This window comes from Polypterus senegalus, chromosome 8, assembly GCF_016835505.1.
Source record: "Polypterus senegalus isolate Bchr_013 chromosome 8, ASM1683550v1, whole genome shotgun sequence".
NCBI lineage: Eukaryota > Metazoa > Chordata > Cladistia > Polypteriformes > Polypteridae > Polypterus > Polypterus senegalus.
Window position 1 is genome coordinate 145,490,633 of NC_053161.1, and position 6,019 is coordinate 145,496,651.

At 40.9% G+C, this 6,019-nt stretch overlaps 1 pseudogene; it reads left to right on the forward strand.

Annotated features, from left to right (window-relative positions):
- The first annotated feature begins 1,957 nt into the window (after positions 1-1,957).
- Positions 1,958-3,416, forward strand: LOC120533644 (annotated as a pseudogene).
- Positions 3,417-6,019: the final 2,603 nt, after the last annotated feature.

The following is a 6,019-nucleotide window of genomic DNA, read 5'->3' on the forward strand; positions in this document are numbered from 1 at the left end:
GCAGGCTCCCTTCGGGTTTGTTTACAGGTTTGCATGGCATATTACATATCAGCGTGCTCAGCTGCTCATTGGCTGTGAGTTGAGAGTGTCACTCACATCGTCCAATCAAACTGGTCGATTCTACCAGGGTTTGGAGTTGTGCGTCATCGTTCAGCTGTCTGTGGCACTTGTTGGCTATACGAGGCTCCAGTCACCCCCCAGACCCCTCCTAATTGGCCAACTTAGGTGTCAATCAGAAGCTAACATTTCCATGTAACATGTTTAGCATGGTTATCGCCGACAGAAACAAATTACGTTTGATATGATCAATAGAAATGAAAAAAAAATGTCGGAGCTAGTCTCAAGTTAAGAAACGTTTTCTGGAGTTTTTGTCCCTTTGAGGATCTATCGTGTGTTTTGGACCTAATTGTTTTACTGAATTATATTTGCTGGAGCCTTACGGACAGAATGAGACCAATATTGCTTGGAAATATTGATGTTGGACTTGCAGAGAGCCTTCAAAGGTAGGAAAAGTCAACTCTTAAAAGTATTTACTTCTCTGTAAAAAAGGCTTTAATGTCAGTGCTGTGGTTGTTGTGTGTCAAAATGGTTTATATCATCGGAAAGACGAGACTTTGAGGTTTCACTTGATGTGTAGTATGTCGAGGTGCATGACAGAGGGGCATGCACACATGGCTGTGACGCCGTCCAAGCGTAGTTATGTACCGGGACCGGTACGTGTGCATGTTAAGAGTGCATGTTACAAAATCTTATAACAAAATTGTAATTTGTTAAAAAACCTCATTATCCTATAATTTTAATTATATTCTATATTGTATAGAATTCCATCCGTCCATTATCCAACCCGCTATATCCTAACTACAGGGTCACGGGGGGGTCTGCTGGAACCAATCCCAGCCAACACAGGGCACAAGGCAGGAAACAAACCCTGGGCAGGGCGCCAGCCCACCACAGTGTGCACACACACACACACACACCCACACTAGGGACAATTTAGAATCGCCAATGCACCTAACCTGCATGTCTTCCTATCTGTGGAGGAAATCCACGCAACATGCAAACTCCACGCAGGGAGGACCCGAGAAGCGAACCCGAGTCTCCTAACAGCGAGGCATGCAGACTGCTATACAGTCTGTATAGAACTGAAATTTGTAACAACAAAAATATTTTTTATTTTGATATTACATGTATATTTAAAATCATGCTCTCCAACACAGACTAATACACTTATCCCTACTATTACCCTAGGGTCGGTACCGACTCGTTTTCAAGTTTTAAATGCATAAAAGTACCACATACATTTTGTTTACTGCATCAAGGCTTTTTCCATTTTTCTGAAACTTCCATTTAAACAAAAAAAAAAAAAAAAAGGTAAATTATTTCTCTAATCAGAAATTCACTGCCTGTGGTCTTACCGGGTCGGCCACGACCCAGGGTACAATAAGAGATCATAAAACAATAAATACTGGCCAAACTTAAGTTACAGTATAAACACACTCTCAGCTCACTCTGGCCCCACACCCCCACACAACTCTGTCAGGTAGCAGGCCTCTCCCATCCCCCGAGCTGTAGTCAGGGGCTTATCTCTTCACACCTCCCCCGAGTAAAAAAACAGAGACAGCCCAGACAAAACAGACCCAGACCAGTTCAGTTTGGTGATTGTGACTGGAGAGAAAGCATCTAATTTGCAGAGGGAAAAATGGCCAGATTCACAGCACTCCAAGCTCTGGATCATATCCTAGCTGAAGGACAAGTTACAGAGTGGCACAGCGACACTGATGAGGTGGACTCAGAGGAGGAAGACATTGTGGAGTGTCAGTCAGAAGACACAGACACAGAGTCTGAGGAGGAGATCACCTCTGAAGCAGTTTCCCCACCAGCTGAAGTACTACAGTCCAAGAATGGCAGCATCTCCTGGAGGTTAGTACCACCTGACGAGACTCGCAGGACAACTGGCAGGGCAGCTGCTGAAAATATCATCAGAATGACTCCTGGGGTCACAAGGTTTGCCATAACAAGGATAAGTGACATCAAAACAAGTTTTGAACAGTTCATGCCATCATCGCTGAAAAAAATAATACTTGACATGACAAACCTAGAAGGACAAAAAGTCTACGGAGACACATGGATTGACTTTGATGAAGAATTCCTGGATGCTTATATTGGAATTCTTCTTCTTGCTGGAGTATACCGATCCAGCAATGAGGCCACAGCCAGTCTCTGGGACACAGCAACAGGCAGAAATATTTTTCGGCCACGATGTCACTGAAGAGCTTCCACATGATCTCGAGAGTCCTCAGGTTTGACAACCGAGACATGAGAGCAAGACGTGACAAGCTTGCTCCCATAAGGGATGTCTGGGAGAGATGGGTGCAGCACCTGCCTTTGATGTTCAATCCAGGGCCAGAGGTTACCGTAGACAAGCGTCTTGTGCCTTTCCGGGGAAGATGCCCTTTCCGGCAATACATGCCCAATAAGCCAGCCAAATACGGGATAAAAATCTGGGCAGCCTGTGATGCAAGAACAAGCTATGCTTGGAACATGCAAATTTACACAGGAAAACCTGAAAGTGGCATCCCTGAGAGGAACCAGGGAAGACGTGTAGTCCTCGACTTGACAACTGGACTGCGGACACAATATTACATGTGACAATTTTTTTACAAGTTTTGATCTTGGACAGGAACTTCTGAGGCGAAAGCTCACCATGGTGGGCACTATCAAAAAAAATAAACCTGAGCTGCCCGCTGAAATTGTGAATTTGAAGAACAGGGCACCACTGTCTTCAAAATTTGCCTTTACAGACACAACCACTATTGTGTCATATTGTCCAAAAAAAACCGGAGTGTGATACTCATGTCCACACTCCACAAGGACATTGCTGTGTCATCAGCAAAAGAGAAAAAGCCCATCATTATTTTGGATTACAATAAAAACAAAGGAGGGTGGACAACCTGGACAAGCTGACTGCCACCTATACATGCCAGCGCATGACCAGGAGATGGCCAGTGGTATTGTTCTACAATATGCTGGATGTGTCAGCCTACAACGGATTTGTGTTGTGGACCCAAATCCACCAAGGGTGGAATGCAGGGAAGAATCAAAGGCGAAGAATGTTTCTCCAAGAACTAGGGGATTCTCTTATAAAGGGACACATTGAAAAAAGGGAACGGGTCCCCCGAGACCCAGCCGCTGCAGCTGTGGTCAGAGAGCTGCAGACCACGGCAAGCACCCGTCCACGTCAGCAGGAAGACGAAGAGCTTCAGCACCAGCATCCTTCCCTTTAGCCAGCCCTGCCACAGCCACAGACCCAGACCCAGAGAGGCTGCCGGATTCCAAAAGAAAGCGCTGTCAGGTCTGCCCAAGCAGCAAGGACAGAAAAACCAATTCCATGTGTGCCAAATGCAAGAAATATATTTCCAAAGAGCACACTAAAAATGTCACTTCCTGTCCTACTTGCACATAGTGTAAACATACAGTAGCAATCCTGCTCCTGGAGAGCTACCACCCTACCACCGTACTAATTCTATTGGTTTGATTGTTTGTTTGATCTACATTTTGTAATTTATTTTGTATTTTATTTTGTCTTACTTGTTTGGCTTTGTCTTTGTGATTGAATTAAAGTTCAACTTTTGGAAAAAAAATACTTTTTGCCTTCTTCTTGAAGTAAATATATATGGGTCAAAACCGACCCTAACACCACAGATGTTACTAATATTAATAATATTGATATTGATAGTAATATTATTAAAATAAAAAATTGTAATTTTTTTTTTTTTTACAGTTGTGTTCTAATACCCCTCAGTAATAGTCAGGTAACATATAAACCTTTGATTTATTTGTATAATTCTCCTGAGGTTTATTTTACCAATTTTTTTGGACTGGGCCGTTTTTATTGACATCATACGTCTCATCTTCAGAGGGCCACACCAAACATTTTAAAACCAAATTTTAAAATCTTTTCATGGATAAGGAAGCCTAACAAGGTAACCAAGAGGTAAGGAAACAAACTGGATGATAAAAAAATGTTTGAGGGTTGAGGGAGGCTGATTTAGGACACGGGTCGGCACCGACCCGACCGGCCACGCCCAAGATAACAGATGGGTGGAAATGCTAGGATAATAGTAGGGTTAAACATACTTTACCAATTCAGCATCACCAATTAAATTAAAATAAAATTCAGGGTGACTGGACCTGTGCGTGCAGCACCCATGGATGCAATGCATGAACGCATCTGTCCTTTGGGATGTGGAACGAAACCTCACATGAACACGGGAGGGGGAAACCTGTAAAGTCAACACAGTGAATGACTAAGCAAAGCAGAACCAGCACTACTAACCAGCTTAGTGTGCCACCATTATCTAACATTTATTTATGCAAAGCCGTATGTTCAAAATTCTACAATAAAACTGTAAATCAACATGTTTATAATTAGAACATTGCTCAAATTGATTAATTTGAACTCATTATGAGACTTTTTTTTTTACTTTTTTATGTTTTCCGGATTTCTCGTAATTGAACTATCATAGGCCTCTAGATAATATACTAAACATTGCTTTGATTTTCATGGCATATTTAAAGAAGCCCTAAAAGACTCCAACTGAGGACACAGTTCACCAACGGATCAGCTGCAGCAGGGATAACAAGGTTATTTTTATTTTGGATGTACAGTATTTGATATCGATGGCAGTGTTTCAGATGACCACAAATGTAGTTCAAAATATGTTTTTCCCGGAATTTATTTTTAAATAGTATTCCAGTGAACTTGTATGTAAAACTTATTATATCAGGTTCCCAAGCTTTCCTGATCTATTGGCACTCTATACATATTGTGGAACAAAAATGTAAATATATCAGGATTCATGTACCTTAAAAAAAAAAAAGATTAATTCAAATACCGTAGTGTATATGAGAGTTTTTGGCAGGATTATAAAGAGAAATAAAATCAATTGGCGGAAATCTTGATTAATTATTAAAGGTATGTGTAGTCCAAAATAATATTTTCATAAAATCGACCCAGTTAATGCGCTTGTAAGTAAAACTTTTCCAGCTTTAGGTTATCAATCGCACATTTCCTAATTCTAAACAAGAAGTTCAACATATTTTGTTTAATTTTCCTGACTCTAGAAACTTATGGAAACAAATGTTTATCTGTTTTGCCCAGAAGTACTTATTATTATTATTATTATTATTATTATTATTCTTTCGGCTGCTCCCGTTAGGGGTTGCCACAGCGAATCATCTTTTTCCATATCTTCCTGTCCTCTGTTATATATTTATTTTTATTTTCGAATTAAATGATATTATTTTCTTTTACTGGAACACGTCTGTTAATTATACCACAGAATTTCTGGTCAATTTTTAACAATAATGGTAAATATTTCATGCGTAAGTGTAAAAGGATTAGATGTAGGCTTTAATTTAGGCTGAATGTTTGTATATGTAACATCTCTTAAGTTCATTAAAAAGCTGTGATTGTCCTCAGCAGCTTAGCTCCCACTTTGAGTCCAGTGCTGTCGGGATGTGCACCGGCACCCTGCGACCCAGACATGAATGAGCGATTTAAAAACCTGATGGACAAGGTGGAAAAGCCCAACAGAGCCAAGCGGCGGGTAGACCCATCGCAAAAATGCAAGCGGTGGTTTCTTTTCATAGTTGTCTTACAGTAAACGGCAGTCTACCGTAATACTAGAATAAACGCGTACTATACTTTAAAATACTTAACAGTATTTGCGTAAGGCAGATCGTTAAGCGCTCATCAATGAAATTGTGGCGATACGCATATCACATTTTCAGAAACTGGAATTCAAATTTTTGTGCTGCGATACCACTGTGCAATGTATAAGTGTGCCTTTAGTGCAGTTTTCCCTTTTTGTCTAGGTAGATTATGAGACAAACCATACTGCACAGAGGGTTTCCCCATCAGACTGTGAAACAGTGACTTTCTATATACTGTACACATCATCGAATAAAAAAACATCACACTAGCGTACCGGTTGTTATGGTGAGCAGGTGTTTCCCA